This window comes from Corythoichthys intestinalis, chromosome 10 (genome assembly GCF_030265065.1).
Source record: "Corythoichthys intestinalis isolate RoL2023-P3 chromosome 10, ASM3026506v1, whole genome shotgun sequence".
NCBI classification, from domain to species: domain Eukaryota; kingdom Metazoa; phylum Chordata; class Actinopteri; order Syngnathiformes; family Syngnathidae; genus Corythoichthys; species Corythoichthys intestinalis.
This window is the reverse complement of record NC_080404.1, coordinates 35978145-36002532: the sequence shown is the minus strand read 5'-3', so window position 1 is coordinate 36002532 and position 24388 is coordinate 35978145. Positions and strand designations below refer to the sequence as shown.

At 39.3% G+C, this 24388-nt stretch overlaps 1 protein-coding gene across 1 annotated transcript in view; it reads right to left on the bottom strand.

Moving 5' to 3' along the window:
• The window catches only part of cdh5 (cadherin 5), a 68537-nt gene extending 60563 nt beyond the window's left edge, over positions 1-7974 (bottom strand). The window contains exon 1 of the mRNA XM_057848745.1: positions 7492-7974. The gene's annotated coding sequence lies outside the window, so the exon portion shown is untranslated. The remainder of the gene's footprint in view (positions 1-7491) is intronic.
• Positions 7975-24388: the final 16414 nt, after the last annotated feature.

Below are 24388 nucleotides of genomic sequence, written 5' to 3'. Positions count from 1 at the left end.
TGTCCCTTGGCCATTTTCACTTCAATTAGGCGCTTTTGGTAGCCATCCACAAGCTTCTGGTTGAATCTTTGACCACTCCTCTTGACAGAATTGGTGCAGTTCAGTTAAATTTGATGGCTTTCTGACATGGACTTGTTTCTTCAGCATTGTCCACAAGTTCTCAATGGGACTTTGGGAAGGCCATTCGAAAACCTTAATTCTAGCCTGATTTAGCCATTCCATTACCACTTTTGATGTGTGGTTGTGGTCATTGTCCTGTTGGAACACCCAACTGTGCCCAAGACCCAATCTTCGGGCTGATGACGTTAGGTTATCTTGAAGAATTTGAAGGTAATCCTCCTTCTTCATTATCCCATTTACTCTCTGTAAAGCACCAGTTCCATTGGCAGCAAAACAGCCCCACAGCATAATACTACCACCGCCGTGCTTGACGGTAGGCATGGTGTACTTGGGGTTAAAGGCCTCACCTTTTCTCCTCCAAACATATTGCTGGGCATTGTGGCCAAACAGCTCGATTTTTGTTTCGTCTGACCACAGAACTTTCCTCCAGAAGGTCTTATCTTTGTCCATGTGATCTGCAGCAAACTTCAGTCGAGACTTAAGGTGCCGCTTTTGGAGCAAGGGCTTCCTTCTTGCACGGCAGCCTCTCAGTCCATGGAGATGCAAAACACGCTTGACTGTGGACACTGACACCTGTGTTCCAGAAGCTTCTAATTCTTGGCAGATCAGCTTTTTGGTGATTCTCGGTTGAATCTTCACCCTCCTGATCAATTTTCTCTCAGCAGCAGGTGATAGCTTGCGTTTTCTTCCTGATCGTGGCAGTTACAAAACAGTGCCATGCACTTTATACTTCCAAACAATTGTTTGCACTGTTGCTCTTGGGACCTGCAGCTGCTTTGAAATGGCTCCAAGTGACTTTCCTGACTTGTTCAAGTCAATGATTGTTCAAGTCAATAATCACTCACAAAAAATTGCTAATTCGTGTTGCTGTATGTATATTTTTTGACCCATCAGATTTGATCACTTTTTCTGTTAACCCATAATAAAGTCATAAAAGAATCAAACTTCATGAATGTTTTTTTGTGACAAAGAAGTATCTATTTCAATCACTCTATCGGAGAAAAATCAGAGTTGTAGAAATAACTGGAAACTCAAGAGAGCCATGACATTATGTTCTTCACAAGTGTATGTAAACTTTTGACCACAACTGTATAGAAAGTTTTTAAGTATATATCAAGTAGAACGTAATATTTAATCAGACAATGATTTAAATAGAAAAGAAATATGTGAATGTAAAGTAAAATAAATTAGGGGTCATTCAGTGGCTCCTCCTGAGGCTCGGGACAACATACCCGGAATCCCCCCCACACACTGTCGATGGGCTTGGTCTTAGTCCGAGTTTAGTCATCTCAAAATGTGTCTTCGTCTAGTTTTAGTCGACGTGTTCAAAAAATGTTTTCACATATTGCAGCGTCTACAAGGACAACGCCAACTTGGTAGTAATACATACTCAGCAGGGAAAACGTACATTATTTTCAATTAATTACACCCACCTGGATGCTACGAACTGTATGAAAAAAAAAAAAGTTGGCCCTTGGTTTAAGACAGACATGTCCAAAGTCCGGCCCGGGGGCCAAATGTTGCCCGTGGTCAAATTTCATCTGGCCCCCAGCCTCTGTCATAAAATAAATAACGTCTGGCCCTCACACAGACTTAATAAATTTGCCAGCAGTACCTGCTACCAGCATATGAAGTAGCTTACACACTAAATGCTGCTCCTCACAAAAACAAGCTGGATAGGGGCCCTTTAGGACTGACGCTGGCTACCCCTGTTCTACGTAAAGGACATCAGCCAAGTTCGGCCCCCACATTTTTACCACACCAAATCTGGCCCCCTTCGCAAAAAGTTTGGACACCCCTGGTTTAAGAGGACGCTCGCTGTTAGCATTTGTGTACTTAGAATGCAAATGCTATGCTAACACTATGAGTTACTTTTAGTGTGTGATGATTGCTCAGTACAGACCTTTAAAGGCTAAAGCAACATTACATACAGTATTGTCTCTCGCCAAGAAAATGAAGGGAATAGTATCTTTTCTGATATTTACAGCTCAACTGTTTGTACTACTTTAACACACCCAATATAAAATAAATAACAGTTATACCATAGTTTGAGGAAAACAAGCAGAATATAGGGCATAAGAGATACATGATGCTTTATTATCACGGTAGCCAAACGTGTGCATCATGCAGCTGATTGAGCAAAATTGACGCCGACTACAAGGTGATAGGCAAGACATCTACAAGCCCATGTCTCCATGTCAGTACTTCTGGACAGTCCAGAACAAATGGCGGGATGTCATGTCTCAACACAAGGAACACCTGAGAACGGCTGATATCCAACTGATAACACGACTGATAAGACTCCAAGAGCCCCATTGACGATGGGGCGGGCAAAATCTCCCACTGCGGTTGCCCCAGTAACGGTGACTCAGCAACTGTGACGCACGAACTAAACAGCCCAAACTGCGATAGAAGTTTATCCTAAACACACCCTCCTTCCTGCCCATGGCCCGCCCCACGAGAGCCTTCAAAAGACTGAATGTTTAACTAAGCCTTGTCATTTTTTTTTCTGGGGAACCTTTTGTTGACTTGTGATATGGTAACCTTGGATCCTCGCCTTGTTCCCTCTGTGCTGTATGATTGCTGTCGACTCAGAATAAATTGTCAACATTCTTCCAGCTTAAAAATGGAATCAGTACAAAGGGTTAAGAGTAAGGTGAACACGCGGAGTTTGGCCTTTTGGCCGTGTTGTCGGATGTCGCAGGCTCGGGTCGCTGGAGCTGCACCAGCGCGGGTCCGGCGGTTCGGCTGGCGTGTTTCTGCCTATCTAGCTAAAAGATCAGATTCCTTCAATTAATAACAAATCTTACAGTGTGTGCAAGCTCGAGACTGGAGCGGACACACTGGTGAGTCATCGCAGGCGGCGCATGTCACATGAGTAACACAACTAGAAACTGCTAAGATACAGGCTAACTACACAAAAATGTCACACATTGTGAAGATGTGACGAAAACTATTGCGCATTTTTGTCTCGTTCTAGTATCGGCAGATAAAAAAACTTGCATTAGTCCAGTTATGTTTTAGTCTCTCAAAGCATGTTTTTAGCTTGTTAACCGCCCAACGTACTCCCAATGAGGTACTTGCATTTGATCCGCTAAAATAGTAATTGCATTTAAAAATGTCCTTCCTACCTGTGAGAAATATTGGCTTTTATTTACATTTTTTTCCACTATTACATATCGTTAAAATTGAATTCTGTGTTTTTTTCACTCAATTAAACAAGATTCATTCTGCTGGGACACCAATGATAGAGGTGATGGAGCTATTATAATAAGCTTTTGTATGCTTCTTATTAGTTTAATTCTGAATAGATTCACTTGAAAAGTGCGTCTCAATACAGAGCAGAACCCATCAGTCCATTAGTGGTCAGACATGCATGTTTACACGGCAGCCTTGCCTCGATTACGCTCAAGTACTTAGCCACACATTTTATTAAAAATATTTTGTATATTTCGAGGAAGTCTTAACCCCTTCAGACCCGCATTTTTTCTGCTCTAACCCCCCCAAAAAAAATTCTGTGCTGATTTGTACGCTACTCAAACACCAGAACAAAGTGCAATTTTTTTTGTCATGGATATTTCATGCTTTTATTGGTTATTTTTTATGTTAATGTGTTTTGGATGAGAAATGAGAACTTAATGATAACTACGTATGTTATCCTTTTTGAAGTTGCGTTTGGTCAGCTATTTTCAAAGAGCCAAAAATCGAAAAGAGGCCGCGCCAAACCTCACGATTTAATTTTAATAGGTACATTTTCATCCAATCATCCCCTAGAAGTGGCAATAGCAACTATTCAGTGTGTTTATTGGTTTAGAGATGCGAACACAGCATGTCCTTCAGCAGCATGCTTAGGTTTGAAGGGGTTCAAACAATTATGTCATCTATCATTATTATCATTATCAATATTAAACTGAATGATCTTGTTCGACCTTTATTATAATCAGGTTTATATTCAAAAGGTTAGAATGATTAAAACAATGCTATTATTAATTTACTTTCAAAATTTTCCATCATTTTTTGCTATTTATTTCATGTTTTTATTTTAAATTTGTAAAATTTAATATCATCTAGTTGTTTAGCAGTCGAGTTTTAATTATTATCTTTATATTGTTGTTTTTTTATCATAGTAATTGCATTTTTCATTTGATAGATTTATTATTATTATTATTATTATAATTGGCATTCAAAGACATCCACAAATGTTGACCCTAAAAGATTACATTAAAAGATTTGCTTGCAATACTGTAATGTCTTTATTCATTTTGATTATACTTTTAGATCATTATTAATATGTCAGTTTGAATCAAAGTTGATCTTTCCCAAAGCAATCAGAAAGTGACTTGGGCCAAGCCGACATCGTCACAGCTGGACAGCTTGTCAAGCACTCTGACATCCATCTCAATGAATGAATGAATGCTTCTAATCATGCCCGCGCTCGTGCATGCTCGTGCGTGTAACGGCGGGACAAGCAAGTGTCCCAGATGGCACCCAAAGGATTTTCCCAGATTTTTTTTTCTACCTCTTTGCCTCTCCAGGAATTAGACCAGTGGCTTTAGTTGCATTGATAGCTTTCGACGCAGTGGAACAACAAATCAAATCACCTCCATCTCCCTCGCGGACACAAATCCATAGATTGGAAAATGGATAAAATGGCCAAATATTGCAATTGGAAATGCTTTTGTCTTGGGAAATGTTGCTGCTGGGTTTGATGTAAAAGACCATTGGACTGTACCATTTCGTTTTAGAGGTGGAGATACTGGTTCGTGATCCATTTATAGAGTCGTCAAACATGAATGGAAAAACTTGCAGTCTGTGGCATTGGAAACTTCATCTATTCAGAAATTTTGGGGAACAGCTGAGGGTTGGCTGGCAGGGATCATTTGCCGCCCAGCCACTCCCAATTCAAATGGCAGCCAATTAATTAATGGAACAAAATTTAGTTCTGATGCTCTCTTGGGGCATTTTATGCCCAAAGAACTATAAAGTACGACCTGAATTTACTGTATGAGTACCATAATTATCGGACTATAAGCCACTACTTTTTTCCTTCATTTTGAATCCTGCGGGTTACAGTGCAGTGCAGCTTATTTGTTCATTTATTTGGGTTAACATGTAGCACTTTGACAGCAGCGACATAAGACTGTCAAAAGACAAGTCCTAATTATGACATGGCACTATCATAGACATTACTAAATGCTTATGACAGATGTCATTAAGTGTCATCCGGCAATTTGTTTCACTAACTCCATTTATGTTTAGCTCGGATCTTATACATCCATTCAAAAGTGAGATAATTTGTCGGATAACACTAAATGACATCTGTTATAAGCATTCAATAATGTTCATGTTAGTCATGTCATAATTATGATTGTCTCAGGACATTCTCATGGCGCCGCTGTCAAATAAAGTTTTACCAAATACCATAACTAGCATTTAATGAAACAACTCGAAGAGTAATTGAGGAAATAATTAGCACAGAACATGAATTTTGATAATTATTTACATCTATAGAGCTGCAATGCATGCTAGGAGGCATATTGGACAACAACAGTGTTGACAGCAGGTGGCAGCAGAAGTTGACTGGCTCCCCCAAGGGAGCAGTGATGGCCAAATGAAGCTTCTTGAAGCATTGAAGCTTTGGACCCAATTGGTTCAAAGCTTCATGGTGGTTCATTTGGTCTTATGACAGTCGTATGATGCCGGTGACAAGTAAAGTGTTACCGGTTAATATTTTTCAGCGTAAGTATCCCATAATATAGTGAGGACTGCTGCAGCTCATAGTCCAGTGCGGCTTATCTTTGAACAAATGCTGTTTTTGTGTCAAATTTGGTGGGTGGCGGCTTATAGTCAGGTGTGCCTTATAGTGCGAAAATTATGGTATTATTATTAAATAAAGTTATTTTGACCTATAATGCACCACAAAGAAGACAAAAGATGGCTACAAAGTATTATTATTTGGCCTTTTTTATTACAGTAATAGAAATAACTTTTTTTTTAAATTTTCAAGTTGTTAGTTTGCGTTATGTCAGTTTTTGGATATCTGCTCAAAGCTAAAGAACTTCGAGCATATATTAATTACGAGCACTTAATGGTAACTGTGACCTCAACTAAAGCAGGTTTTTATGGCTACGCCTTGGTCAATTTTAAGGTAAAAAAAAGAAATTATTATGAGAAAGTGGAGGTACATGAGTTAAGATCGTAAATAAAGGCACAACTGAATGTTGAAGTGAAGGCAGGAGCTTCATTCAGTTCGTATACAGCCTTATCTAACGAGTTCTTTGCTGCCATCTTGTGGCATCTGTAGGCAGAAGCGAAACTCTTTAGTTGGCTGTTAATTCTATGCAGATTTAGCTGTTCTTGGCAATGCTCTTCGCTTTTTGGTATTTTAATTTTGGGGAGTGCTGCTGGTGTTGTGTTGCAAGATTTACTGTATGTATGCTGTGAATTCAATTTATTACATGGGAAAAGTCAGTTTTCTTTAAATTCTTTCACTTCATTGATATTTGAGTTTCTTCTAGTTTTTTCCTCCGCGTATGTGGAACATCATATTATCATGTAATGTTTGCATTATGATATGATCGTTGAAGTATCGCAACGATATCATTTCACAAACTTTACGCTGAGATTTATGTCTCACTGGCTTTACTATCCCATTTAATTTCTTGTCTACTTCATGAGCTGTCCCTATGGAGCAATCAGACAGATTAATTATCACTTGTATCGCGGTAATGTTCATAGAGTATAATGGACCCCCACATATTCGTGGTTGAGACCTGCCGCTTTAACTATTCGTAGTTTTGGAGGGGTTTCTTCTTCTTTATTTTATTTTAATTGCACTCCCCTGTTTATTCAGTCATTTGGAGTGGGGGGACTTTTGTGGAGTAGTTATAATGAGTGTAAATTATTTACAGATTTTCGCTCTTCACAATCAAGCTCAGTCCACTGTATAATGATTTTGTATTGAAGAAATCAATTCCGTTTTCTAAAGATGTCCCATTCACAAAAGTTACTCCCAAATTTTTGTTTGGTGGTGATGTAATAGTACTTTTGCTTCTAACATGTCAATTTTCAAATAATTGCCGTAATCATGATACCAATGAATCGTATCTGGGATATCGTGTTTCAAAAGTTAATATGTTGCTATTTTGGGTACTACATACAAAAATGTTTTTTTGTGGGGCTTGTTCAGGTTTCCCTAATGAAGTGTCCTATGCGCTACATTTTCATGTAACCTCAATCATTTCTATCTACTATCAGTATGATATCACAATATCAAAACCTATAAATAAAAAACAGAATTTTCATATCGGATGCCAAGTATCAGTCAAGTATGCCTAATGAAGTGTTCTGTGAGCAGAATCCAACTCTTACCTCTGAGTGCTGGCGGGTCTAAAACTACCGTATCCTTCCTGAAGACCTCTTAAATCCTTCCCGAATTTTTTTTTTTTTAACCCTTGCAATCACTTATTTTTCCTCGCTGTGACTCTCCGTCCAATTAATTTGGTTTCCAACCTTTGCTCCAATACTTAGAATGGCCCAAGTGAAGTGATCAAGACGAGCTCAGCGCACTTCCAGAAGGCAACTGGGAAATATTTTGGCCGCACCAACAGGTTCTCCTCCTCCTTCTCCTCCCCTTGAATTGTTTGAGACCCTCGGCGTCTCTCCCGGCCCCCCCGCCAACAAAAAGGTCACTACCCGTTTCCCCTTCCAGTTATTGTGTCCACTTCTGCGCTACTGTTGGTCTTCCTGTCCTGAAGAGAAACACCAACACCAGCAAGCTACACACGCAGGAACACTGAGCTTTTTTGGGGGGTGCGCTTGGTTGAGATGATGGAGCGAGTGTGTGAGACTAAGAGAGAGAGAGTGAGCAAGAGAGGAGGAGGGAGGGATGTAAGGAAAGAGGAGGGAGGGTGATGGAGAGCAAGGTGAGAGAGTGGAATAAGAGAGGGGAGAGAGGGAGTGGATTTATTATTCATGTGTTTGCGATAAGGATTAAGTTAAACAGGTTATTGGGGATAAGCCACAGAGATTTCGCCACATGAGGCGGCCGTGGGTGCGCGTGTGTGTGTGTGCGCGTGTATCCATGTGTGCGAGAGAGTGACAAAGATCTTGTCTAAGCCGGTAAATGAGATGAGAGCGACGCCCTGCCACACACACACACACACGCATGCACAATGTTAGAATAATATCATACACGCACAAATACACACAGAAGTGTTTTATGGTGTGTGTGAATGTCTGTGCTGTAAATTGGTATGAGTACTTGTGTGTTGTATTGTGACTGTGCCTGTGTTTGGAGTAACATATCACGCTGTCTCATCCCGCCTTTTCCCCCCTCCAGATTTTTTTTTTCCCCCCTTAAATTGTCGCCTTGTGTGTTGACAGGAAAAAAAAGGAGGAAACTAAATATTGACTTTGAAAATCTCCAGAGAGGATAAGTACACGCCTAAATGTTTGCTGTTTTCCTAAAACCATCGCATAATAAACAGCACATGGTTTATTTTTTTTCCTGAGAGTAGTTTTTAAACAAACAGTCTGAGTTTGGGATTTTACAGAAAGGCTGCAATGCACCATTAATCAGTTGATTGATTATCCAATTAATTGACAGCTATCATCAACGAGACATTGTTTACAAAAATGTTTCAAATCTTACTGGAGCCTCTTACTAGCAAACATTCTCTTAGTTAATTTTTATGTACTGTATTTTTCGGACTATAAGTCGTACCTGAGAATAAGTCGCACCAGCCATAAAATGCCCAACGAAGAGGAAAAAACATTTGGCGGAAAACATAGACAAGGCTGAAAAAGCAGTTTCTGCTCTTGCACCCTTCTTTTAAATAAACTGTTGTATTTTAAGCCAAAAGAACTGTTGTGTTTGATAGAACAATATGTCTATATGCTGCAATAGCAGATTCATGGCGCAATAAGCCCTCGAACTATTTTTAATTTGTCCGTTTTACCCTGAAAATTCCTGTTTACAGATGTCGCGCAACCGCTTTTGTTTCAACCTAGCCATAAAAAGAAGGGAAGTAATCGTATTTATTATTCTAAATGTCTGTCATTTTTAACTTCATTAGAATCATTAATTAATGTCTAATATTTAATTTAAAAAAAAGCGACTTTAAAAATTATTCACTTGCAATTATTTTGAACTTTTAAACTAATTATGTCACAATGAAAAAATTGGCATCTGTAAAAAAGTCACGGATATTTACCTCATAACTATCGCTTAATTTTATTTTTTTGTTACTCTCAAATTTTCTCCAATATTTTAGATGATAAATAATCTATCCAAACAAAGAAAAATTGAAAAAAAAAAAACATTTAAAAGGTTAATTATATGAAAAAGAAAATCTTGACCACTCCTTGATGTCTGCGATTTCTGCATAGCGACCCTTGTGATATGACCATGTTTCACCCATAAAATCCCCCAAAAATCCAGCTGTGGCCATTCACAGCTGTGTCTTGAGAATTAGTGATACATGCTACATGGAGTTTTTGGATTGAAACAAGGTAAGTACGCGATAATATCTTGTTAAAGTCATGGCATCTGTAACTCTGTTCTCGCGCGCTCTCACCTCCAGATAGGGTTTTGCTGTTTAAAAAAACATTAAAAAAAAAAAAAAAAAAAAAAAAAAAAGCCCTCCTGATCAAAATTTTTCTTCCTCCAGAAAATTGAGATTTTAAGCTTTCCAATGATGTATCACACATGCATAACGGATAATTTTGAAAGTTGGCTAAATTGGGGGTCTCAGAGCGGAACTTCAAGTCACCTGAGTGTTTTCCGCCATGTATAAGTCACACCGGGGTATAAGTCGCATTTTTGGTGGAAATTTACTTGATAAAATCCAACAGATATGTTATCTTGAAAGGCAATTTAAAATAAAAATACAATAGAGAACAACATGCTGAATAAGTGTATAGTATTATAATGTTACATGATGCCTGAACAACGAAATGCGAACATGGCCGGTATGTTAACGCAACGCAGCTATTAATAGTTATTCAGATCACTATAGCATAAAGACCATGCTAACAAGTTTACCAAACCATCAGTGTCAATCCAAAACACCAAAATAAGATGTGAAATGACATAATAATGTGTTAATAATTCCACACATAAATCGCTCCAGAGTATAAGTCGCACCTCCATCCAAACTATGAAAAAAACTGCAACTTTTAGTCCGAAAAATATGGTATGTATGTATTTATTTATTTAAAAAAAGAAAAAAGAAAGGGGGAAAACAGCAAATGATATTTTATTTAAATATATTTTTTTAAATAATTGGAAAAAAATCTATTATAAACAATTGGAGGGCTAGCAGCATTCATTGCCTCACCAATTTAAATAGATTGGACGTCTATCGCAGTCAGTGACATTGGAACATGATTATTCACTACCAACCCTCCAAGTTCTCTTGGACGTCTATCGCTGTCAGTGGCAACCGTTAAGCGAAAATAGCAATATTGTCATGTCAACTCAAAAAGCGAACGTCACGCTAAGCTAGCAACACCAGCATCATGCTTAGCCTATCACACAGTTTTGCTCTGCCATGATTTATTTAGATTTCTTTTTCACATGACTTCAAAGCCTAGCTTCAAACCCTTCATCCTCCGTCTGTCTTTTAATTGACTCGCCCCTCCAAAAAAGTGTCAGGGTGCGTTGGTTCCGGGAGCTTGACGGATTTAGCGACCGTTGACCAATCAGAGCATGCGAGTGGGTGGGATCAAGAGTCTGATTAAGTAATCTGCTTGTCATCCCACAAAGTCACCATGATGAGTTTTTGAGAAGCTTGTCGAAAATCACTGACGCTGTGGGAGGTGCAACGAGCAGGCAATTAACTCCGGAGTGAACCCCTGAGGCATCAACTTTCTCACTCGCACAGCGAGATAGTTGTTCCGCTTGGAGCAAAGTGAGAGCAGCGGTTGGATTGTACCAAAACAACAGACTTCTCATTAGTCCCTAGAGATCCTGTCAATCTAACCTTCTGCAGCTAGCTTGACTGTGATTCCGAATAGTCAGTTGTAGAGGTGGGTCAAGTACTGTATGTGCAAGTCAAACACATCGAGTCTTAACTGGCCGAAAAATGGAGCAAGTTAAGTCCTCGCTAAATGGCTAAGTGGTTTTTCCTCATTCCACACAGTTGTTTTTCCGCCCCTCTTCCACCCTTCTTTTTCCCCTTTGTCATCCAAGGAATCAGGGCCTGTCAGTTCTCCCTGCCCTGCCCTGTCCTCTAAGGCTAGGTTCAGATCGCAGGTCTTAATGCACGAATCAGATTTTTTTTCTTGTTTTTCCAACTCAAGTGAGGTATTAAGTTGACTGTCTGAGCAGGACAAGTCGCGTAGAATTGGACGATTTCCAATCCAATCGGGAGGCATTAAGTTAACTGTGTGAACGGGACAAGTTGCATAGAAGTGGACCATTTCCAATCCGTGGTTCCAATATGTGGTTTAAATGTGATCTGGGCCACATTTTTCCAGAATGTGGCGGCGGTCTGACCCATCAAATCTCTCAAATCGGAATTCATGCAGCAATTACGTCACCAAAGAGTGAGAGCGGCAGGCAGGACGGCAGTGATAGCTGTGCATTAGCGTTAGCGCCCAGCTTGAACTCAGCTTTTACACAGGAGGCGGGCTTGACCACAGTTCTAAAAAAAAATTATAAAATGAAGAAAAGGATAAGCCCGGGGGGAAAGTGGCTAGAATTTCTTGCAGGAACTCCCCGACGTGAAGTTTGCCGACACAGCCAGAAATTTTGTTTATTTAGTTTTTTATATTCTTTTTTTTTTTTGGGGGGGGGGGGGGGGGGGGGAACCTCCTACAACTACTGAAATGCAAAGAAAACTGTTTTGGCGCAGTTATTTCTATAACACATACAAAAACTGATTTTCATTCAAAATTGTATTTTTTTCAATGATTTGCAAACTAAAAGTTAACAAAAACAGCAATAACCCCTACCTCCATCTCCTAATTTTTTATTTTATTTTTAATAATAAACATATAAGTAACATACATTCAGAAAAATAAAACTGACTTATATTATGCAGAGTGAAATGGAATATATTTTGAAGATCGCGCAAACATTGACTTTTTTCAATCATAAGGAAATCAATAAGTAGCCTAACATAAATTAACAAATATAGGAAAAGCGGCATGGAAAATGAATGAATGAATGAAAGTCCAAACTGCACATTGACAGCTAAGATGTTCTGAACCTCCCCATCAGAGCAAATAAAACTAAATATGATAAATATGCCTCCTCAACTCTTTCCTTGCTCTTAAAGATTTGATCCATTTTCTGTTGCATCGCCCTTTTTTGTCGCATCGCTTCAAAAATTTTTTTGTTGTTGTTGCTGTTCCAGAAAACATGCACTAGCTAGCTAACTATCTCTGCTGATCACATGTCAGTGTGTCAGCCAATTGAACGGATAAATGAGTCCAGGCGTTTTTCTTTGCTGTGTGCATTCGCACATTGACGTGACTCATCGTCAGACTCGGATAACTGCAGCAGCTAGGGAAACCTCCATGCCGTCCGTGGAATAAAATAAATAATTAATATCGGTGGAAACGGATTACGCTACACAGGCACTTTATTATGCTTGTTATTAACTCTTGTGCATGTAAATCTGATGTAATTAGATTGTTTTCTTCTTGGAGATGAAATGCATGTGTGGCAGCTCAGCATTTAAAAAAAAAATTCTTACATAACATTTTGACCGTTGCCGTCATATTTTTGGAATCGAAGCACCGTGTACCGGAACTGCGTTCCTGCCCTGAATCTTATACCAGAACTGCGTTCCTGACCGTTCTGGCCCACTTTCACCCTTGGATAAGCCTGATAATGCTTGGTTTTCTTTCTGTGCACCAAATAAGCAATATTTTAGTACTGCTTACATGGCCGAGTTGGGGCAAACTGACGGACACACATAAGTCTTATGTGTGTGTGTGTCATGCAGCACAATGCGTGCATTCGTTCTATCAATCCATATAAACTTTGAATATGCAGTGCTGGCCAAAAGTTTTGGCACCCCATCAATTCTATCAGATAATGCTCAATTTCTCCCAGAAAATGATTGCAATTACAAATGCTTTGGTAGTAATATCTTCATTATTTAGGTTGCAATAAAAAAAACACAAAAGAGAATGGAAAAAAAAAATATATATATATATATATATATATACAGTGCCTTGCAAAAGTATTCGGCCCCCTTGAATCTTGCAACCTTTCGCCACATTTCAGGCTTCAAACATAAAGATATGAAATTTAATTTTTTTGTCAAGAATCAACAACAAGTGGGACACAATCGTGAAGTGGAACAACATTTATTGGATAATTTAAACTTTTTTAACAAATAAAAAACTGAAAAGTGGGGCGTGCATTATTATTCGGCCCCTTTGCGTTAATACTTTGTAGCGCCACCTCTTGCTCCAATTACAGCTGCAAGTCGCTTGGGGTATGTTTCTATCAGTTCTGCACATCGAGAGACTGACATTCTTGCCCATTCTTCCTTGCAAAACAGCTCGAGCTCAGTGAGGTTGGATGGAGAGTGTTTGTGAACAGCAGTCTTCAGCTCTTTCCACAGATTCTCGATTGGATTTAGGTCTGGACTTTGACTTGGCCATTCTAACACCTGGATACGTTTATTTTTGAACCAGTTCATTGTAGATTTGGCTTTATGTTTTGGATCATTGTCCTGTTGGAAGATAAATCTCCGTCCCAGTCTCAGGTCTTGTGCAGATACCAACAGGTTTTCTTCCAGAATGTTCCTGTATTTGGCTGCATCCATCTTCCCGTCAATTTTAACCATCTTCCCTGTCCCTGCTGAAGAAAAGCAGGCCCAAACCATGATGCTGCCACCACCATGTTTGACAGTGGAGATGGTGTGTTCAGGGTGATGAGCTGTGTTGCTTTTACGCCAAACATATCGTTTTGCATTGTGGCAAAAAGTTCAATTTTGGTTTCATCTGACCAGAGCACCTTCTTCCACATGTTTGGTGTGTCTCCCAGGTGGCTTGTGGCAAACTTTAAACGAGACTTTTTATGGATATCTTTGAGAAATGGCTTTCTTCTTGCCACTCTTCCATAAAGGCCAGATTTGTGCAGTGTACGACTGATTGTTGTCCTATGGACAGACTCTCCCACCTCAGCTGTAGATCTCTGCAGTTCATCCAGAGTGATCATGGGCCTCTTGGCTGCATCTCTGATCAGTTTTCTCCTTGTTTGAGAAGAAAGTTTGGAAGGACGGCCGGGTCTTGGTAGATTTGCAGTGGTCTGATGCTCCTTCCATTTCAATATGATGGCTTGCACAGTGCTCCTTGAGATGTTTAAAGCTTGGGAAATCTTATTGTATCCAAATCCGGCTTTAAACTTCTCCACAACAGTATCTCGGACCTGCCTGGTGTGTTCCTTGGTTTTCATAATGCTCTCTGCACTTTAAACAGAACCCTGAGAATATCACAGAGCAGGTGCATTTATACGGAGACTTGATTACACACATTTGGATTCTATTTATCATCATCGGTCATTTAGGACAACATTGGATCCTTCAGAGATCCTCACTGAACTTCTGGAGTGAGTTTGCTGCACTAAAAGTAAAGGGGCCGAATAATATTGCACACCCCACTTTTCAGTTTTTTATTTGTTAAAAAAGTTTAAATTATCCAATAAATGTTGTTCCACTTCACGATTGTGTCCCACTTGTTGTTGATTCTTGACAAAAAAATTAAATTTCATATCTTTATGTTTGAAGCCTGAAATGTGGCGAAAGGTTGCAAGATTCAAGGGGGCCGAATACTTTTGCAAGGCACTGTATATCATTTTACACATAACTCCAAAAATTGGCCAGACAATATTGGCATCCTTTGAAAAATCATGTGATGCTTCTCTAATTTGTGTAATCAACAGCACCTGTGGCACATAACAGGCGGTAGCAATAACTAAATCACACTTGCAGCCAGTTAAAATGGATTATAGTTGACTCAACCTCTTTCCTGTGTCCTTGTGTGTACCACATTGAGCATGAGAAAAGAAAGACCAAAGAACTGTATGAGGACTTGAGAAGCAAAATTGTGAGGAAGCATGGGCAATCTCAAGGCTACAAGTCCATTTCCAAAGACCTGAATGTTCCTGTGTCTACCGTGCACAGTGTCATCAATAAGTGTAAAGCCCATGGCACTGTGGCCAACCTCCCTAGATGTGGATGGAAAAGAAAAATTGACGAGAGATTTCAACGAAAGATTGTGCGGATAGTGGATAAAGAACCTCGACTAACATTGAAACAAGTTCAAGCTGTCCTGCAGTCCGAGGGTACAACAGTGTCAACCCGTACTATCTGTCGGCTTCTGAATGAAAAAGGACTCTATGGTAGGATACCCAGGAAGAGCCATCTTCTGACCCAGAGACATAAAAAAGCCTGGCTTGAGTTTTCCAAAACTTACCTGAGAAAGCCAAAAATGTTTTGGAAGAATGTTCTCTGGTCAGATGAGACAAAAATAGAGCTTTTTGGGAAAAGGCATCAACATAGAGTTTATAGGGGAAAAAACGAGGCCTTCAAAGAAAACACGGTTCCAACAGTCAAACATGGCGGAGGTTCCCTGATGTTTTGGGGTTGCTTAGCTACCTCTGGCACTGGACTGCTTGACCGTGTGCATCACATTATGAAGTCTGAAGACTACCAACAAATTTAGCAGCATAATATAGAGCCCAGTGTGAGAAAGCTGGGTCTCCTTTAGCGGTCATGGGTCTTCCAGCAGGACAATGACCCAAAGCACACCTAAAAAGCACTAGAAAATGGTTTGAGAGAGAGCACTGGAGACTTTTAAAATGGCCAGCAATGAGTACAGACCTGAATCCCATAGAACACCTGTGCCGAGATCTGAAAATGGCAATTTGGAGAAGGCACCCTTCAAATCTCAGAGACCTGGAGCAGTTGGCCAAAGAAGAATGGTCTAAAATTCCAGCAGAGCAATGTAAAAATCCCATTGATGGATACCGGAAGCGGTAGTTCGCAGTTATTTTGTCTAAAGGTTGTGCTACCAAGTATTAGGCTGAGGGTGCCAATACTTTTGTCCGGCCCATTTTTGGAGTTATGTGTAAAACGATAATGATTAAATTTTTTGTTTAATTCTCTTTTGTGTTTTTTTCATTGCAAGCAAAATAAATGAAGCTATTACCACCAAAGCATTTGTAATTGCAATCATTTTCTGGGAGAAATTGAGTATTATGTGACAGAATTGCAGGGGTGCCAATACTTTTGGCCAGCACTGTAAGACTAAACGGGGATTATTAATGTCTGTTATTTGTGTCCTCTTGTTGGAAATTGAAATATGATCACATGGAATGATGTACAGCCAGCACGTGTAGTCATTTGATATGACAGATATGACAAAAAAAATCAGAATTGTGCATAAAGACCTGAAGTAGGAACCTAGTCTAACTGTTTCCACACCTTTAGAAATGAAAGCCTTGTGTTTTTCCGATATATTTGGGCAATATGATTCTCATTCTTATGACTGGTTAGTAAACTCCTTCCATATGCTTAAAAGTCAATGACTATTTTATCTAACCAATGAAACACAAAATGTTTTATCAGTTCCTAGTCGATCATTCAAATTCCTATCCCGACACTCACTTTGTCAAATCTTTGTTTGCCCTTCATTTTTTCTGTGGGAATTTGCCAACTCCCTCCATGAGTTTAACTGTCTTTTCAGACAGAAAAGCTGGATAAAATGACAATGTGACAGGACAAACAGATGACGTTTGTCACTTTGAGCATCAAAAGCGCCCGAATTGGACATTAATAGCAGCTATGTTTAAATAATGGAGTTTACATTGACGCATTTGAACAATTCCTGGAGGAAAACCAAGGGAACATCGCACGGTGCCACGCGTCCTGTCAGCCGTCTCTGCAAAGAATGACGTCCGTCCCCATGTCGATCAAACCCGACATGGCAAACATGACGGAAAATCTCTTGTTTACCCGCTGCTTTGCCTCCTCTCTGTTCGCACTACAGCTCGCTCGCTCTTGGCCTACTTTCCTTAAAAAAAAAAAAAAAACTCCAAATGGCATCCTGGCTGGCTGACATGTAAAGAAGCGGTTGATGTTCTCCCGGTTGGCGGCGGGACGGCAGGAGGACCACCGGGAGGCCGACATCAAGGACCGCCAGCCAGACACGACAGGAACGACGAGAATGTCGAACGAGACTTGACTTACTTTTTTTGTCCCTACCCCCCAGCCTGAAGGAGCCACTTTTATAACCAAACCTGACAGAGCTTCACTCCTTCTAATCAAAACACAATGTTGTACCTCAAGCAAGAGAAGAACAGGACCCACAGACCCTCTGTGGTTCCAACTCTGAGATACTTCCCGTATTCCCTGATTAGCCCGACAGCTGTGAATTTCAAACTTAAAAGTGACGAGCTGTGGCTTGGCACGATTGGTCGAGATGCTTCCTGCTGCTCTGGCAGGATTGCAAGTGGTGGGCTGAGGCCCAGCATGATCGGTTGCTACAGTTCCTTTCTTCCCCAAGTAAGTCAAGTATATTAACAATATTTAAACTAGGCCTGTCAACAATAACGCGTTAACGACCATGATTAATCTGGAAATATTAACGCATTAAAAAAAAAAAAAACGCAATTTACCGCTCACACTAAGTTTGGCCACAACTGCCTCCCGTAGTCCCACACGCTAATGTTTACATTCTCCGCTCGGCAATGCAGGACAAAATGCAGCCACCCACGATGAGTGAGGATAATGACCCAGGACTGCTTCATGGCAAATTCCATTTTAAAAAGCTGCCTAATGGAAATCTGGATAAAAACAAAGTTGTGTGCACATACTGCTGTAATGAACTGTCCTTCGATCGAAGCTCAACCAGCCTACAGTACCAGCTTCGGGCAAAGCATATCTTCGCTAGTGTTAGCAATGACGCCAACACTGCGGGAACAAGCCGCAGTCATCAAGCTACACTGGCAGCGTGCGGACTCGGACTTGTCAACAAAAAGACAACAAGTAGGTTGATTACTGCTATCGCTACTTGGGTAGCCAGAGACTGTAGAGCAGACATTTCCAAAGTCCGGCCCGGGGGCCAAATGCGGCCCTTGGTCAAATTTCATCCGGCCCCCAGCCTCTGTCATAAAATCAATAACGTCTGGCCCGCACACAGACTTAATAAATTGGTCAGCGGTACAGCTACCAGCCTATGAAGTAGCTTACACACTAAATGCTGCTCCTCATTAACCCTCTAAAAGGCAGCAGCACTTTAAGCAACATTATTCAGTGTGACCCTTTACTCCCAATTTTCTAAAATGGCGACAATCAACAAAAAAAAAGAAAGTTGACTGGGACGGCCGACGCTTCAAGGATAGGTGTAAATTGACTATTTCTTCACTAAAATTCTTCACAACTGTGTCTGCCTCATTTGCAAAGAGACAGTCGCTGTTTTTAAAGAGTTCAATGTGAGGCAATATTACCAAACAAGACACGCTGACATGTACGTTAAGATTACAGGGACGATACGTAGCGAGAAATTTAAGCAACTTGAAGCTAGTTCAATTTTACAGCAGCAGTATTTCGCAAGAGCCCGAGTGCTGAAAGAGAACGCCACAAAGGGTAGTTGCGAGATTGTTGAAATTATTAATTTTAAAAAATAATAAAGCAAATGTGACACACAGAATAGCTTGCTAAAATTTGCTTAAATATATTGTTCCACGTAAAGGACGTCAGCCAAGGTCGGCCCCCAACATTTTTACCACACCAAATCTGGCCCCCATTGCAAAAAGTTTGGACACCCCTGCTGTAGAGTGTAGACCCATTATCATAGTCGAAGACGAGGGCCTTGAAAATCAAATGACAGCAAACAACAACAACAACCAATGACAAACCACTAGACAGGTACAAGGCAGTGCCAGCATCGACTTATGTCCACTACAGTGGTGATCTGCGCACAGTGGTGCCCACAGTAAGCTGGCCCACCTTGCAAAAAAAAGTATCTGGTCACACCTGCCACAACTGTTCCTTGCGAGAGACTGTTTTTTTTTGACAGGGCACATTGTTTAAAAGAACAGGTCTGCTCTGTTATCTGAAAATGTCAACAAGCTAGTTTGCCTGAGCAGTTGGTTAAAAAAAATATAGAGTATGACTGGCTAACTTAAGCAGTGTTTCTAAACACCTTGACACACAGTTTAGTGTAATGTTTTTCAGTTAAGTGTGTGAAAATTTACAGTTTATTTTTTTATATCTCACACAACTTTCAGGCCATTTAGTGTAAAACTGCAAATGCTGCATTTATTTGTGTGAAATTCTCAATTTAACAGACAAGTTGTTTACACATTTTTTGAAACACTAGCTATTGTAACTGTATTGTGCTTGTTTGCTCTTTAAATTGTTAATTTTGGATAATATGCCAAACAGTACTTGAGCCACATTGTTAGTCTGAGGCACTTTAATCTGTTATAGCCCTTTGCTGTATAATACAGACAATTTATTTTATTTATTATTTTATACAAGCTGAGTTGTTAAATAAAATTTTTACTCTATTTGATCAAGTATTAATTCATTCACACATCATACATTTCATCTTAAAACAAATTTTAAGTCAATTACAGTATTTTCCTTTTTTTTTTTTTTTTTACTGAAGAGCAACTTTATTCATCCCGAGGGAAATGTGATTAATCGTGATTAATCACACAGTTGACATATGATTAACTAGATTAAAATTTTTAATCATTTGACAGCACTAATTTAAACACATTTAAAAGCTGTAGTTCTAGTATGAAAAGCAATCTCCACAATAGATGAGATTTGTTAGTCCAAATCATGGACTTCACCATCAGTTGACAAGACAGTTCCAACAAAGATTGTGCCACACCTTCCCGTTGGGGGCCGACCCAGGCAGAACATTTAGCTTTCACTGTGATAAACTCAAACACACGCTGCGTTCAAACGACCTTTTTAGGTGGAAAAAGGACGAAAGTTTTACTGCATACAAGCAGGCATGAGTGATTCCACTTATTATTACAAATGGGGTGCCGCAGGGGTCTGTCCTTGGACCACTCCTTTTTACGATATACATTAATAATATTATTCTTCCTAATCAATATTGTAATGTCCACTTTTATGCTGATGATTGCATTCTATATGCTTGCCGGTTCTTCCCCAGATCTAGCTCTGACTCATTTAACAGACTGCTTTTGATTCTTTACAAATATCTCTTCATAACCACAGATTAGTTTTAAATGCCGAAAAAAACTAAATACATGGTTTTCTACACTTCCACCATTACTGACAATGACTTATCCGGAATCAAATCCCTAAATGGTAGCCAAATTACTCTCACTGACTCATACAAATACTTAGGAATTTGGATTGACAGTAATTTATCATTCAAAACCCATATTCATAATCTAATCCATAAATTTAAATTCAAATTTAGCTTCCTGTATAGAATCAAATGCTGTCTGTCAACTTCTAATCGAAAAACCATTGTGTTATCTTCTTTTGTTTCTGTTCTTGATTATGGGGAAATCCTGTATTGTCATGTAGCTCCATCAACTCTTCATCAGTTAAACCTGGTCTATCACAGTGCACTACGTTTCATCACCAATGACCAATTTCTGCACTCATCATTGCACCCTTTATCAAAAGGTTGGATGGTCTTCACTACAGTCAAGAAGAAATATCCACCTCATGTTTTTCATCTATAAGGCTTTACTGTGCAAACTTCCTAACTACCTCACATCTCTCCTGTCATTCAAATCCACTAACTACAAAACACGATCAACTAACTACTTAACCCTAAACATTCCACTCACATGCACTAATGTTGGCAGAAATGGCTTTAGCTATTATGCTCCTCTTAAAGTGGAACGAATTGTAATCTACTCTTAGAATACAGTCAATCATTCATCTTGGTGATTTTAAATCTCTTTTGTCTGATGTTTTTACTGTCCATTGTAACTGTTTCCGTTCGTGTATTTTGTGTTGTCTGATATTTGTGAATGTTTCTTTGTGCTCAGGCCTCTCTTGTAAAAGAGATATTAATCTCAATTAGACTGCCTGATAAAATAAAGATTAAATAAAATAAAAAAATAAAAACACTCAAATGATCAGGTAATTTCCTGCCAAATGCCCGTCTTTTTTGGGGGGGGGGCAAAAAAGTAGTACCGTAATTTAGACATTTATGCGTCCATACAAAAAAAAAGTGCCTTTTATGTGTTTTATTCGATGTAACATTTCGATCTAAAAACGACGAGGGCAAATAGCCGGCAAGACGTGCCTCTGTACTGAGTTATAGTAACATCGGAATTCAACCTAAAGTTGTGATTGTATATAGAAAAATGCAAATTTTGCTTTTGTTGAGGAGAATAAACATGATTCCGCATGCTTTCCTCAAGTATTAATTTTCTGATATGAAAATTGAGTAATTTATTAGCTGTTAGAAACTTGAAAACTAAATCTTAAAAAATTAAGTTGCTGTTTTGGGGAAAAAAACTCTATGAAATGTTAAATATTACTATTGATCCTGAAAAATATAGGAGATTATCTCTTTATTTGAGGATTTTTTTGCATCTAGCATAAAAATTACGAATTTCATAAGTTCTCAACAGCTAATAAATCACTCAATTTTCAAATCAGAAACTTAATACTTGAAGAAAGCATGCAGAATCATCTTAATTTTACCCAACATAACCAAAATTCTTATTTAGGTTGAATTCCGCTATTGCGTAGAGATACAAAATCCAACATGGCGGCCGTCACGAAACAAATTGTTATGGTGGCTAGACGGTGTGACCCAAAAGCACAGCAAAAAGAAGTCAGAAATCCGAAGTCCAAGATGTGTTTATTAAACAAAGGAAAGTTGGTGAGAGGTGGCGGCTCTGCAGTTTTCTTGAATGTGCTGGAAGGCTGGGTTGGCTCAGTATTGCTGTTGAGAAAAATAAGCACAGTTGAGTCGAAAGGTGAACAAAAGGGTGGCCTGTACTTTTACCACGCGTGGTGAGGTGAAGCTCTGGCGTCAAATGTTGTGCAGACCGGTCTCTTATAGTGGCAGGTGGTTGATTATGGAGTAGAGGCAGGTGTGGTGATTGGTGACAGGTGTGCAGAGCAGAGTCAGTGGGGAGAATGTGAAGGTGATGAGGAGTGAGCCGCAACACAATTAGACAACACAATAAAAGTTGAAAATTCTTGTAAATAAATGTTTAAATCGCGGAATTCCTATAGCTATGAACGTAAAACATTCTAGAGTCTTGGTTAAAAGCAAAAAACAGGCAGTTGTCGTTCATTTACTGTAACTATTTCAAGCAAAAGTTACGGTATTGTGTAATCCAACATGGTGGCCGTCACGAAACAAATAGCTTTTTATGTTAAAAATTCTTGTACATAAATGCTTAAATCGCGGAATTTCTATAGATATGAACATAAAACATTCTAGAGTCTTGGTTAAAAGCAAAAAACAGGCAGTTATCGTTTATTTACCGTAAATATTTCAAGCAAAAGTTACGGTATTGTGTAATCCAGTACGGTGGCCGTCACGAAACAAATAGCTTTTTAAGTTAAAATTCTTGTAAATAAATGCTTAAATCGCAGAATTTCTATAGATATGAACGTATGAACAGTCTAGATTCTTGGTTAAAAGCAAAAAGCAGGCAATTATCATTCATTTTACATAAATATTTCAAGCTAAAGTTACATTATCCATTGATTTTTTTTTCACGTTTCAAAGTGGTGATTCATGCTATTTAATATAATGATTACCTTGAATCCTCGACCAAATCATTCATGAGATTCTCCTGCCTGCTTGTATGCAGTAAAACCTTTGTCCTATTTCCACCTAGATCTGGCGTTAGAACGCGGCATGTGTTTGAGTTTATCACAGTGAAAGCCAACTCAACGTTCTACCTGGATCGGCCCCCAACTGGAAGGCATGGCGCAGTGCCTTTGGGCACTGTCTTGTCAACCAATGGTGGAGTCTATGTGCCGTCTGTTAGGTAACTGCCTATGAATTCTATGACAATGAAATGTGATTGAGTGAGAGTCTCTCACTTAAGAACTTTGTCTAATATTGGGTTCATATGATATTTCGTATTTGAACTGGATCAACACTGATGCTATTTATTGCTATTTGTTTATATGACCAAAATGAATAGAATCAATCTGTATGAATTAGTTGCCTATTTTTGGGATATAACCTCTAACTTTTGTATGTGTACTCATCATATTTTCTAGCTGTTTTACAAGCATTTTTGTTGTTGTTGCTGCAGTCCCTGTAATCTGCAACAAGATGTATTATTTTATTTATAAATATATATATATATATATATATATATATATGTATTTAATTTAAACAGCATTACTCTTGCAAATGGATATTAGAAAGTCATTTGCTCGGTACAAGGATAAATCAGCAAGGAGGAATGAGAGAGGTAGGTTAGGTAACCCACCTAGGCAATATAAACCACTTTTAGGTCACTACCTACCAATTGAGAAACACTGATTAATTGCATAACAGTCACAGTGATATATCCCCAATTCTGTCCTGACAAAGTAGAGCAGCAGAGTGTAGAAAGAGGTGAAGGAAAGATGGAATTTGATGAGCATGAGTAGAGGTGAATTGACTATTAACAAGGGATCTCTCCATTTTGATTTTGAATACTGACTGCTGAAAAACAAAGAAAAAAACGTCACTTTTTTACAGAAACTTGTATTTGGGTTTAATTATATACAGTTTAAAACACTATTTCTGACTTTTAATGATAGATATGAGCTAAACAGAACAAAAAAATGCCCGCTCGCCAGTGCCCCGCTGTGCCCAAGTATTGTATTAGCTAGTGACGCCCCTGCTGCCACCCCTCCTAATTGAAGTTATTCATGACTACAATGTCCTTGGTGTATAGAAATCAACACAATGCAGCGTTGAATTTTGAATGAATTGGAACAGTTATTCGCATAGTCACCAGCAGCGAAGGATTGAAATATTCACATCGCTCTCACTATGATTTGGTAAGCGCGTAATTGCAGACTGAAATGATTGGGAGCTGATTGTTGCCGCCGCTTGGCCGTCGCTTGCATCATCACGTGCTCGCTGACTGGCTGGATGGCTGGCCTTCGCACAAGAAGGGGGAGGACGCAGGTAAAGTTCCCCCCTAGCGCTTGAGAGTCCACACGGTGAACAAGTTTTAGCAACTGGTAATTCGTGTAGACAAAGTGGGAAAGTGTGCGTGTATGGTTTGAAAAGCTGATATTTTCAGATTTATTTCAAAATACCTCTT